Here is a 13,725-nt window from a genome sequence, read left to right as displayed (position 1 = left end):
GCCTGGAGGTTTTCATATCAAAACCATCATCAACGCACTTCCCTTATAACAAGAGAATTCATCTGAGAAACAGCCTAGAGTACAAAGCATGTATGGGGAGCACTTATCCCAGTTAATACCACAGATGGAGACACAAACCAATAAACCAAATGCTGCAGGACGGAACACGTGGGATTGTTTTCACAGACATACATAAGGCCAAGTCTAATCTTAAAAAAAAAAAAAAAAAAAAATTTAAAAGAATAAAAATTTAAAATAACCTTTTTAAATATTTTTTTCAAAAGTTTAGATGTTTGCATCATCTGTTCAACTGGTCAACTGGTCAGTTTGTGTTTGGACTGGAGTGTCTCTTTGCCAGATTGCACAGTAGAGTTGCGTAACAGGGTTGGCTGTGGCTGTGCTTCTCACCTTGGTTTTAGTCCAGAGAGTCCCTCAGGCCATTGCTCAAGATGGTTATGCTAGGAAACCTTTAAGCATCATCCACTTCTCCCTGCTGAAAGAAATAACAGCAAAATTGGGATGTACAATATGTAAGTGTGAATTAGCACAACTCTCAGCATAAAAAAGGTAGAACATTGTATATTAAAGGAATGCTTTAAGATTCTCACTACAACGTACTGTGCCATTTTTGTACTATAATAGCTACATGATGTAATAATATATTTAGAGCTGCAACTAACTAACTAACTAACTAACTAATCTACTGATTATTTTCTTGATTAATTGTTTGGTCTATAAAATGTCAAAAAAAAGAGAAAAAAAAAAGGGGAAAATGCCCATTAGAATGTCTTGAAGTCAAAGTGACCTCTTCAGATTTTTTTGTTTTGTCCGAAACCCAAATTCAGTTCACTATCACTGTAACATAAGACAAAGAAAAGCAGAAAATCATAACAATTGAGAAGCTGGAAACTGGTGGAAATTAACTGATTATCATAATAGTTGCTGATTAATTTTCTGTCGATCAACTAATTGATTAATTGTTTCAGCTCTAAATATATTGCAATTTTTGATGTTTTTTATTTGTGTTGCTTTTATTCACTGTATATTCCATATTTTGAAAACAATACCACCCCACAGTGATACCACTCCTCACACACAGATCCTCGACTGAGGACAGGGACAGCTCCCATGGAAATCTCATCAGAAAAAAGACCACCACCTTGAAAGAACTAAGAGAAGGATCCTCCTACAGGGATATTTGATATTTGGGTGTGCTGAGGTTTCCTGACTGGGCAAAAAGGATTTAACCTCATGTTGTCCATATCTTATCATTAATACGCAGAAAAAGCAAAATCACTGTAAGCTCCTACAGTGAAAAAAAGATCTACCTACATAGAAAAATTATAAAAACAACGTAATGCTATATTACAGCATACATATTACAAATCATACGTTCTCACAGCCAAGCCCCACTGAGTAATGTTTACTGAGTTTCAATACACAGTTGAAAATGGCTAATTAGAAAGAAAATAGGTACTTCAACACAAAATGCTGTTCTTTTCTATTATAAGTGCATTATAAGTGTGAGTGTAATCAGTCAACAGAATGCAAAGCTCAAGTACATGCACTAAAATGTCAAACCCTTTCTCAACCAGCTAACTTGAGCGACTTTAAAAGTCACAGCCATTCAGTTAACTGTTAATGTGCTTCAAACTCACAACAAGTCATCTTATCTAGTGCTAACTGTTTGCATTAAGTTAGCATGGAGCTGCAAGTGTCTACAGGGTCTTTTCATTTCCTTGGGGACCTCAAAGCCTATTACATTGTGGAACACAGTATGCCTTTTTAATCATGGCACACAATTAATTAGACAGGAGAAAAGTTTCAATTTTAAATGATATTCCCATTTGGATAATTAGAAAATGCAACTGGTAAATCAAAAAGAGACTCTGCTAGGCTATTTGGCTATGATGAAAAAAGCTCCCAATGAAAAGTATCTGTGGAAGAGCTCGTCTTTTACTACATGTACCCTGATGGAGAGCCATCCAGCACCTCTTGGCCTGGGTGATTTCTCCCAATAACCTGCCAAGTGAGCCTGCTGAGGAATGCACTCACGTGATGTCATGTGCTGACATAACTACAGAGTAAACCGATTCCCCTTTTGAACCCTGCACAAGTCCATAGCTAGAAGCCATGTGGAAAGGTGATATTCAGTATTCTGATCTGCGGCGCGCACACACACACACACACACACACACACACACACACACACACAAACAGCTGAAAACTGTGATGAGTCAGGGAAAGTGACCAAATGTACAGTTTAAACACAAAATCTTGACAAAAGCTCTTCTTTTGCATCTGTATGACTAAACATCAAGTATAGTAAAAGCATAAAATTGCTGATATAGGCTACTGTGAATATTACAGTCAATCATCTTTTTAATTAAATTTCATCATCATCAACTCCATATTTCTCAACTCCACCTCTTTTCCTTTACCATTTCCTGCATGGCTCTTAGTTCTCATCCTCTGGAGGAATTTCCTCTGAGCTTTAATGCTGTCACATGCTCAGTCTCAGTCTGGCCCTTGATCTGTGGACTGAGTGACAGAATAAGGCAGAGTGTGAAAACACTATTGAACTAGTTTAGCAGTGATCATTTCAAAAATCGCCAAACTGGCCCAAAAAACTTCCAAGTGATAGATTTTTATAATGAGATGAATCTTTTCTTTGTTTATAAATTTAAGTCAACTGCTTAGAAGATCCATTTAATAATAGTGATTTCCTCTCAGAAAATCAATCAGCAGTACAACAGAAGAGAAATTAATCACAACTAGTTGTCATGCAACACAGAAAAATACTGTTTTACATGTAGTACTGAAGCATCTCTACATCCAGTTACAACGTCACTTTAACAGACTGCTGGCATCCAGGACCTTGGTGTGGCCTCTGCCATCGATTCAAATACTTTTGTATGTGAGTTTATGAGTGTGAGTCAGTATGGACAATATTCACTGTCTAAGACTGTACCAAGCCACCTCTCACATGTTAGACCAGCTGATCCATGCAAACACTTCATTTAGGGGTGGGGACCTGCTGGTGACATTAGTGGTGTGATCCAAGACCAGTGGCAAGTCACACCAGAATTATGCATGCACATATGGCTGCATGCAAGTGTGCAAATCATCTATACAAACTGAAGCAGAAGACCTACTCAGAAAAAGGCTGTGCTCCTTTAGGCTTTCTATCCTTGAAGGACAATTCTACTGGCACAGTGTTGAATGACACACGGTGTAATCTAAACAAAAACACACAACCCTGCCAAGACTGTCACTGAGATTTAGCAGCGACATTAATTGTAATTAAAAGTTTCATGTTACCCTGAATACTGGCATGACACAATCAATAAAGCTACTTGTAAGTTAACAATGAAGCCTGTTTAAAAAAAAAAAAAGAAAAAAAAAAGGGAAATATACATGTACTAACACGTTCTCCAAAACCTGACACAGGATCATGAGAGTGATCTCATTTGCCCAATACACTCTCAGTCCAACCATCTGTTGGTATTTAAAAGGAGGTCAAAGATCATCAGGTTAAAAGTTCAAGCTCCCTTTAAACAGACTGCAGCCAATTCAACCATAACTGGTAATAGACAGTTTCATTACGCAGCGCAAAACCTCACATTATGCTTAACGTTTGTGACAAAACAAAATGATCCCAGTCAAATGAAAATGAAACAAAAGCATTTGTAAATCGAAACTGAACACCGCCATAAACTCAGTGACTGAATAACTACAACAGATTTCACCTCCAAGTTCATACAGCCTTGAATGTGGTACACTCTCGTCAAGACGATTGGCATTTTTTTTGACAGAAGCAGATTCTCCTTCTGAGTGAAAGGCTTTGTCACCAAAGCTGAGCTAACAATGCTAATGAGCTGACTAATCAGGTTCAGATAGGACAAAGGGTAGATAGTTCATGTGCTAGAAATTGACCATAATGGCCAGGTCACAGAAGGGCTAAACACCAATGGAGTGCCTACTGGGTGCCTTTTGAATGGCCCACTAATGGCCTTCAATTTAATAAGAATGAAGGGTGATGTCTACCATAATGAAAACACCTGGCCTTTTAGCTCTAGTCAATGCCAAGGTTTAGTCAAGATCCTCTTCTTAACCAACAATTAATTGATTTTGGTCTAGCTAGGGGGGGTCTGCAAAGGAGCAACTGTGAGGTGTGGTAAACCACACAAAGCCAAACAAAGATTTCGTCATATGTATAAGGCACAGGGTGACAAAAGTAAACATGATGTTTCACCACAAATAGGGCTTGTGACAGCTTAAAGGTTAAGAAGTATTGTTTTATAAGCACATAGCAGCAGGTTTAAACCCATGGACTGGCCATGGAACTTGCTTTAAAAATCTAAAACGTTACTGCCTCAGTTATGTGTTGGGATGCCCCAGAACAACGCACTTGATACCCATTTATGTCAGTAGAGAAGCTACTACTACTACTACTACTAGCAGCAAATATTATAGGAATGTCGTTTTACTGGGTTTCTCTGGGGAGATGTTAAACTGTACAGCTGTAAAGCACAACACAGCTGAAAAAAGGTAGCCATGGCCAGGAAAACTATGATAGACGTAGAAGGGTTGGTTTGTGAAAGACCTTTTCACAAACCTTTAACATGTAACTCTTAAGTTGATCATTTTCATTGGAAAATGCAAGATGTTAAAAAAGAAGCATGACCGTACATTTGACCTAGCCTATAATGTTTTAAATCCCCCTGCCCTTGGCACTTTCTTTTAACCTGAAAGTGACAGCATCATCATTGACCAACCTAAACTCAGTACTAGCAAAATCTAATAACACATTTCTATTATTTATAGCTCAACAGTATACAAATCTGACACAGTTCTATCCTTGCCTGTACTCAGAGAATGGTCATTTCCATGTGTAAACCACAAAGCTTATGGAAAAAAAGGGTACACAACTGTTCTTTCAGCTTTTGAACCCATAAAAGCTAATTAAGATAAATCCAATAAAAAAAAATCAGAGCTTATACTATTTTTATAATAAGCAAAAAGTGAACTGTAGTAAACAGTTTAAGTCAAACATGGTTCAAACACAAACAATTGCCATTCACAAAAAAACCCATAAAAATGTCTTCTCTTTCACCATTAATGTAAAGAGGGGCACGAAGAAGGAGGCTGCTAAAGATTTATACTATTTTGACTGAAAAACCTGTAGTCTTGGGGACATCAGCATATACAGAGATCCTCACATCAAACACTTATTTATTACACTTTGGCACTATGCCAGCAGATTTCAATGAGCTGCTCTGATGCAGATGCAACCCTGTGCCAGGTGCCCTGAGCAACATCTGTTGCTCAAATAGCAACATCCAGCTCCTTCAGCTGTGTCCTCAGGGACAGTAAACACAAATGTGTAACTACCATAATGAAACTGATAAGATGTGCTGTAAAAGGTGAGCCATAATGACAAGAGAAAGCAAATGTGTGTGTAGCTGAAACAGCCACAGAAATGCAGAGTTAGGGTGAGAGAAAGAGTGTGGACAGAATGAACAATGCATGTGCACAGCTGATTGTACCATGCTTTCAAGATGATTTGGAGCTCATCTTGTGACTGGTCTGCATGTTAGCTGCATATCTATTGTGCCTGTGTATGTGTCCACCATCTTTTATTGCCTGTCACAATTTGTAAAGAATTAGTTCCCGTGGAGGCCTGAGGCTGTGCAGTGGAAGGAGGGGAGGGCAACACTAGATCAGCTGACACAACTATGTCACTTTATCAGCCAAAGACTGAGACAATGTGACAGGCCAATGCTCAGACTCACAGCAAATGCGCACAGTGTCTGACAACACAACTAAACAAAAGTAGTTAAATTTGGATTTAATTTAGGTAGGGGAGAGTGGATAGGACAGAGAAAGAGGTTTTTGTCTGCTCTATTGAACCAGCGTGTGAGCAGGGTAATAATCTGTGAAGCACGTTTAGGGGGATGCCTTTAAACCCCAGCATTACCTGATTAAGAGCGCTGCTGCTCTGACAGTGGAACATGTAATTGGACCAGACAGAGCAAAGAGCAAGCAAGAAGCAGCCTTCTCTCCCTCTCTGTTGGTCATTCTCTCCATTTAAACAGTCCCCTGCTGAAGCACTTGGCAACAGCCAGTTCAGGTAGACCCTACAACGATGGCTATTTAACCTTTAGTTAGCAAAACAAGTCACTGACATAGTTACTAATAGGAACTAAAATTATGTTTTTTCATGTTTCATGAGAAACTCAAAATAACACAATCTGTTGCGATATCTCCAGTATAACATTTGGAAAAAAGAAGTAGTGTGTGTCACCTCTTACCCTTGCTAATAATAGCTATGTTGAGAATTACCAACAAGGTATTATACAAATGATTAATTTCCGCTGACAACAAGCGCACTCCTCCAATTCCATCTAAGCTAGCCACTGACCACTGATGAAACCCTGTCAGGTCTGGTCTTCATTTCAGACACAGTGGTGGCATCTATCAGGCTGGGTATCCTGCTTGCCATGTGCATCGATTACGGTATAGCCACTACAACACACAGTACGTGGGAAGATGTGCAACTTAAGCAGTTTTGTTTAACAAGTTCACTATTGTGTTAAAATGTGACAGAAAGTGTCCCAATTAGTGTTAGGCAACTTCCCAAACACCGGTGATATATTATCTAAATATTCAGTTTTTAATGATTACCCTGTAATGATGGAGAGTTGAACTATATGGTGACATCTGAGGTGACTTAATTCCTTCATCTCCTGTCATCATTTCTATTAAGGACCAAAGAACTCCACCCCTACATTGAGTTTTTAAATTAAGATATTGACTGTCAGCTTCTGTAGCAGGAGCATCAGTGTAACATCATGGCTCAGCTTCTCCTGTATAATCACCTCTTCAATGAGTGCCTTTGTTTTGCACTCCACTGCCAGCTGAGATGGGAGGCGGTTTTGTTTTGACGGCCCACATCTTCAGGTGCCAAAACCACAAATCTCTTGAGTAAAGGTATGAAAGGGAGCACTTTAACATTCATTCAAACAAACACACACTCATACTCCATGTGGAACAAATATAGATAATTTGGCTATTCTGTTGAGGGGGAATAATGTAGAATTTCAGTATTTACATATATGAATTACAAAATCATAAATTGTTATGTTAGCATTAGTAGCATAAATACACAAAAACAAAAATGAAAGGAAAAATGCTAAAATAACAACATCTTTCCAAAAACTCAGGAACTTAAGTACCAGGAATTAATTCTCACTGTGTTAGCAAAGACTAAAATGGCATTTAGCTTACTCAAATACACATAGTCACCATCATTACTCATTTGATTCAAAAGGAGCTGGCCTTTTAGTGTGGTGGCAGTGGTGAGGGGGTGTACTCACAGCATCTCAATTTCTAAAACATATGCAGTGCATGTTCATTGCCAATTATATAGGGGGAAGGTTTTAAAATGCTTTCTTTCCCCTCTACCCCTCGTTAAAAAGGACAAGACCTGCCTTATTTAATCTAATTACTACCAACAGATCCCATAAAATCTAAACTCCAACAATACATTTATTACACTAACAAGTAGTGCCTGTTTAGTCAAAGCCTGACATTGCTGCATGCTATAAAACTCCACTGTTACCCAAAAACACATCAAAAGAGCCATGCTGTTGCATTTGGGTGACATATTCCTTCATTACAATCAACACAGCAGGTGCAGTTTATTTCTCTCAGCAGGTTATCCTGGCAAAAAAAAGGGTAAACACCGAACATTCATGTCTGCATGATGTTAAACATATAATCTATAAAACTAAAACATGGGTTCTGTACAAATGGGTCTGGGGCCCTGACAGTCTGATTGTATCTGACACATCAATGAAGGAAAACCTTTTCTTTACATTTCTTTATGGGTGTTCAGCAGGTATGTGTGTATATGTTTGATGGCTATATGATGTGAGAACATTTTGAAGTTTTCTACTGCCACTCAAATTCTCCCCGGTCATGCCAGAACTATGACCACTAAACAATAACCCATCTGGTGTCTATAATCACCACCTCTCTCAGTTTCAGAAAATGTTTCAAATTTTTATTTTTATTAACACAGTCGTTTATCATATAGAAACTGATAATTTTCTGATTACATATTCTCAAATGATGGGATAATTGATACACTCTGTTCTATGTCACTGTAAATTGAGTGCTTTTTGTTTTATTTTCTAAGTTTTATAATATCATGCTGGACTTGTGTAAAGTATTTGTCATTTCTGAAATCATAAGGACTTAATGACTAATTGAGAAAAGTATTGCTATATTACTTGTTAATTGAAAAAACTACCTGTTAGTTACTGCTGCATGTCCATCAGGTAACTTAATGAGAGCTGATTCACATGCATACCATGTTCACTGGTCGTTTCACTCACCATTTATGGTTCATTGTGGGAGTTAACGCGGCGTGATATGAGGCTCATGAACCAGTGCAACATTGTTCTCAGTGATTAATAAAAGCAAAACAAGTACTTCAGCTGATGGGTCCGTGCTTAAGTAAGTCATAATAAGCTACAGTGTACCTGAACTGTACAGTATGGATGGAAAACACAGGTCAGCTAAGGAGATTCCCTACCCTGCTGAAAACAGTGAAGATAAAGCAAGCAAAACCATATTATAGGTCACTGAAGGAACACTGCTGAGTCAGCAGAGAGCGAGAGACAAGAGAGAATGAAAGAGGGAAAGAGAAATCATGCTGGTCAGAGTTTGACCCTCACAATGTGTACAGAAATGAAAAGCCTGAAACTGAAACCCCACATTCCTCTGGCTTTATGACAAGCGAGTGAGAAATGCTGGAGCTGTGCAGTCTGCACGTCATTCCATACTACCTTAGCCCAGCCTGCGATTGTGGTGAACGAGCGCCGTTCACCACCATTCCAGAATAAGTCTGTATACTAAATTTTCTCAGGACCGATTCACGCTGCATATTTTTGGACCACCCACCCAACTCCAGCAGGCAGCTTGCTCAATCCAAGTTTTCTCTCCCTCCCTCTGTGCCAAGGATTCCACCCTGGGCAGTGGGAAAGGTGCCAACCACATGCTAGCACCCAGTGCCACAAACACATTGTGGAAAAGGGAAATGCAATTCACCCACTCACACAAATTAAGACTTCAAAACACACTCTCTAACCTTTATGTACAACTCCATCCTGTCATGAGGTACTTACAGTACATATTCAAAACAGTAACAGTTATTAGATTTACTGTATTGTACAGCTAAGCAATACCAGCCTCACAATACAAGGGAAAACAGCTGCAGAAGCATTGTCACACAGTCATGTGACCTCTGTTGCCTCCTCTGTTCAAGCCAAACTGGCTGAGGGCACCTTCTTAGCAATGAGCAGTAGACACCACAATATCATTTAGCTTGGGAGATCAATATGCACTTTGCAGTAGCTGACCTACATAAGTGGGGGACTGTCAAAATCATTGGATTGCCTGTGAGCCTCATGATCCTTGGAGCCCCGGTGGAGTCTCCATGGGAGTAAAGCATGAGGCAGCCTATGGTGTGATGTTACAAATCTCAGTTATAAAAACATAGATTCAAAAACCTCTAAAATAACTAGCCACATCAATCTAATACGAACTGACTGCCACAGGGAATTTTCCCACCTGGAAAATGATCACAGACAATTCAAGGACACTTCAACAGTGCATTTGTTTGCCAAAATAGAGCTTAAATGTTCCTGAATGTTGCTTTTGAGAGGTGTACTCTTCCATAGCCATTTATCACAGATTGGACCTCTTGATAGCCAAACACTGGGCTTGCAAACTAAAGGTACAAGTTATCCAAGAGCAAATTTGGGCTCAATTATTGGGCTCAAAATCAATCAAAATACAAATATAATGTCATGGGAATCCCTCCTGTTGATCCCGAGCAAACACGGTAATTTAGCTTATATCTGACAGCACGTCTCATCATTGTTAACTCTTTAATTATTTAATGACAAGTGCCATACTTTCTGGATAACACATCGAAACAGTTAAACCAAAAGAGATCCTGTACAGGCTGTTGTTAACAAGACAGGACCTACTCTTAGAGATAGATGGGATGGCTGATTTGAGGTCAGCTAAACAACACAATGACAACATGCCTTGAAGCAGAGAGGTAGTAAATACTCCTGCTCTTCCTCTTCTATGTCAAAGCCCTCTCAGCTTTCCATCAACCATCTCTGCCTCGCTTTAGACGTCTCTCCTCTGCCGTTTCCCCCACCTCTCTCCCTCTGCTGTAAAAACCTGGCCATTTCCCCACAGCTCATCCCTCACGCCCACCCAGGACCTGTCACACTGCTGTTTCCATGACAACACAAACGCAGAGACAGCAGGGTGAGATGCCCAGTGAGACAAGGCAAACAGATACCAGGGGGAGTGGCGCATCATGTCAAGAATACACTCTGGACCTTATACAGCATGTGATGGACAGATAACACAATCTGGTCCGATGGGTTACATTTGAGTGGAAGCCTCATGGTTTCTTGTGCGTTTGTTTGACTGGCCTTATTGCGCAGCCAAAGTCTAATTTCTCCAAACATTGGGTCTTGGAATGAAATGTGCAGATTTGAGCAAGGGCAGTAATAATTTGCAACATCCTTATGAAAGCCCTGAATCCTGTCAGCCTCTGAGCGCTGGATGTTGTCATTTGACACTGCTTTTAAAAGGGAAGCCAGGAGTACACATTAAAGAGCCTGTGTGAGGAACAAGGGTATGGTGATGTTCAGGAGCTGGCCGTACTAAGCGGCAGAGACAGGGATGTCTTTTTCCAGCCTGGTTCAAATGAGTCAACTTAATGTTGTTAGCAAAGAAGTGTGTGGAAACGAGGAGCAACGTAGTTAACTAGTAAAATGTGACATGTCTAAAAAAGGGACTTATTTCATAATTTAAACGGTGTTCCTCAGATTGCTTAGGTGTCATACATTTATCTTTAGCTTTAACACAATATTAGCAACAACATGGCACTTCTTAGCGTGAGAATGGAATTGTAAATTAGTATTTTGTTAAGAATATTCAAATAAAGAGGCCCAGTAATGAGTTCAGGGCTGCAACTAATGATTATTTTCATTATTGATACATCTGTTAACATATTCAAATTGCTTGTTTTGGCCAACCAACAGTCCAAACCCCAAAGATATTAAATTTACTATCATAGAAGACTGAGATAACAAGCAAATATTAAAAACGAAGCTGCAACCAGAAAATTCTTGGCATTTTAGCCTCAAATTTAACATTGACAAAATTGTTGGAGATTAATTTTTAATTGAAAGACTAATCGATTAAGTGACTAATCATTTCAGCTCTAAATAGAGTTTAAAAACCTGTAGGTACGTTTTGAAGACATGTGTTAATTCTTCTAAAACTGATTATGACTTGAATGGGACTTACAAGCCTGAAATAAGTCCAGCTGTTACGATAAGCTTAATGCTCTCATAACAATGAGCCAGAGATATCTGGGGACCTCATGTGATTTAGGTATTCACCCCAACATCTGTGTGTCATGCAGTGCATTCACTTGGGATACACAAAATCAGCATTTCACTTGAACTTACTGACTAAATCATATAGATTCCCAGATACAATTGACACATAACACTGTGTAGCTAGATGAAACTTCTGATTTTGAGCTAAAAATTCAAAGTATCAATCAGTATTACATGAAGTATAATTCTCTCTACAGCCTCCTGCCATCCTCAGCAATTATTATAAACAACCCCCCCCCCCCAATTCCATTGGGCTTGCTAAACAGATTTTTTTTTTGGAGTATTTGTAACAACCTCTGCTGTAGTTAATTTTTTCACAGGTTAGTCTAGCCTAGTATTTAAAAGTGTTTAAAACTAAAATAAATTTGTCAAGATTGCCTCATAACAACACATGTGAAAAGTCTGCATAAAATCACAAAGCATATTTCTGGCATCAATACAACAATGTAATGCAGTACAAAAAACGCATTACTGGACTATCATATTAGGCCAACAGTGACAGACAACAACCAAAGAACTGGCAGCGTATATGCTACAGAACAAGGGTCAAATGATTACAGTATCACTAAGGTGCAACAAAGCAACCTATCACAGGGCAAAAGTCAGTGATTACAAGATGAGAGGTTTGTCTCCAAGCTCACTGGAAAATTCTGCTTTGTTTTAAGGAATTATGAACACACATTGAACATGGGGTAGGCAACCAAAAGAGCTAAACAGAAATATAGAAAGATGGGTTCGTGTGAAACAAATTACAGGCCCAGACTGAGAGAAGACAACTAGCAAGCAAGAGAGCAAGAGATGGATGTAGCGATTGTTTCCAAATCAGTGACAAGCTGGGCATTACGGTCACACACCTGTTGCTATAGCTGTCGTTTACAATGTGTTCGGGCAGAGAATTACTTCTAAGTAACATCCATTACACGAACTGTGCCAAGTCAGTGTGAGAAAAGCTTCAGTCTGTTATCCTTGTATAAACATCCACATACTTGCATACAGCTTGCATGAATTCCTGAACTGTCATCATCCCAGCACTGTTATTCTTCTGCACTTTTAAGTTGAAAAGACATGAAACTAATGTTTCAGTGTATCAGCCAAAGGCAAAAGCCCTGTTATATCATTCTTAATTCAAACGTATATGCTTCGACCTTAAAACAAAGCAAACAAAAGAAATACTACATACTGTAGGAATGCATGCTTCCATCTGTACAGGACTGCATTCTTTGTAACTAGGAGAGGGCTGTCACAGGCGTCATAGCCATGATTCATGTCCTCATCTAACAAACTCAAAATTAAAATTAATTAATTAATTAAAAATTTGACTTCTTGGCTTTTCTTGTCTTCCACGGACAAACAGTTTGATCAGCCAAAATGGATAAAAAGAAATGCTTGTAGAGAGCAACTTGTGTTCCACTGCAAATTGAAAAAAGTTATTAAATTTAGGCACTATGGCTTGGAGATAGAATGCAGCTCAGGCTGGCAGGAGGAGCATTTTTAAAGTGGTTAACACAAGTACTCAGATAAAAGGAACAAACACATCTCTTTAAATTCAGCAGTTTATATGCTCCTGCCTTTTTCAATGTGCTGTTAATGAAAAATATGAACCGCATGCCAACATTGTTCCTTTTAAACTTCTTGAGAGATTACTTTGCATGTGACTACCGGTAGATCTGACTGAAATCCATCATATCACATCTTCACAGAAGCCCTGAAGTTGCAGCCAAACCGCAGCTGGACAGTATGTCATGTTAAATCCCCTATCAGTGATGTGACCAGAGTACTGTGCACCATCAGGTGGACAGTGATGCAAAAGAAACTGCTCAACTGGTTCCACAGGATGTGTTCCTCTAGCATTACTGAGAGGAGCGTTGACAATCATTGAAATGGCACAAGCTGTCTGCCTGTATAGTCCTGAATCAGTCAAGCAGGAGAGCCCTTAAAAGGAGTGCAGTGTACCCTCAACAGGCACAACAAAGCAACACACAAATCAAACCTCTAAGCAGCATTCCCCCATACTGCATGGGTGCCTTACATTTTCAGAGAGTATCTTCTCTATTCCTGTTTACATCTCTGCAATGAAGCCTATGTGAATCCCTAGTAATAGTATTGCCACCTAATTATTTTAAACATCATTTTTAGTTTTCTGACGTTTTTGGAAAGCAATGCCACAACAAACTGCAAGCACTGTGCAGACTTTTTCCTCTTCCAATCTTGAGTGTAGAGCCAC

The 13,725-nt window shown here is 39.2% G+C and overlaps 1 protein-coding gene across 2 annotated transcripts in view; it reads right to left on the bottom strand.

Annotated features, from left to right (window-relative positions):
* ncoa2 (nuclear receptor coactivator 2) overlaps positions 1 to 13,725 on the bottom strand; it is a 57,606-nt gene that overhangs the window by 42,857 nt on the left and 1,024 nt on the right. For both annotated transcript variants that reach the window (XM_044175589.1, XM_044175588.1), the window contains exon 2: positions 409 to 493. The gene's annotated coding sequence lies outside the window, so the exon portion shown is untranslated. The remainder of the gene's footprint in view (positions 1 to 408; positions 494 to 13,725) is intronic.

Source organism: Siniperca chuatsi, linkage group LG19 (assembly GCF_020085105.1).
Source record: "Siniperca chuatsi isolate FFG_IHB_CAS linkage group LG19, ASM2008510v1, whole genome shotgun sequence".
Taxonomy (NCBI): domain Eukaryota; kingdom Metazoa; phylum Chordata; class Actinopteri; order Centrarchiformes; family Sinipercidae; genus Siniperca; species Siniperca chuatsi.
Note: the sequence above shows the minus strand (reverse complement) of the source record. Positions and strands in the feature narration are given on the sequence as shown.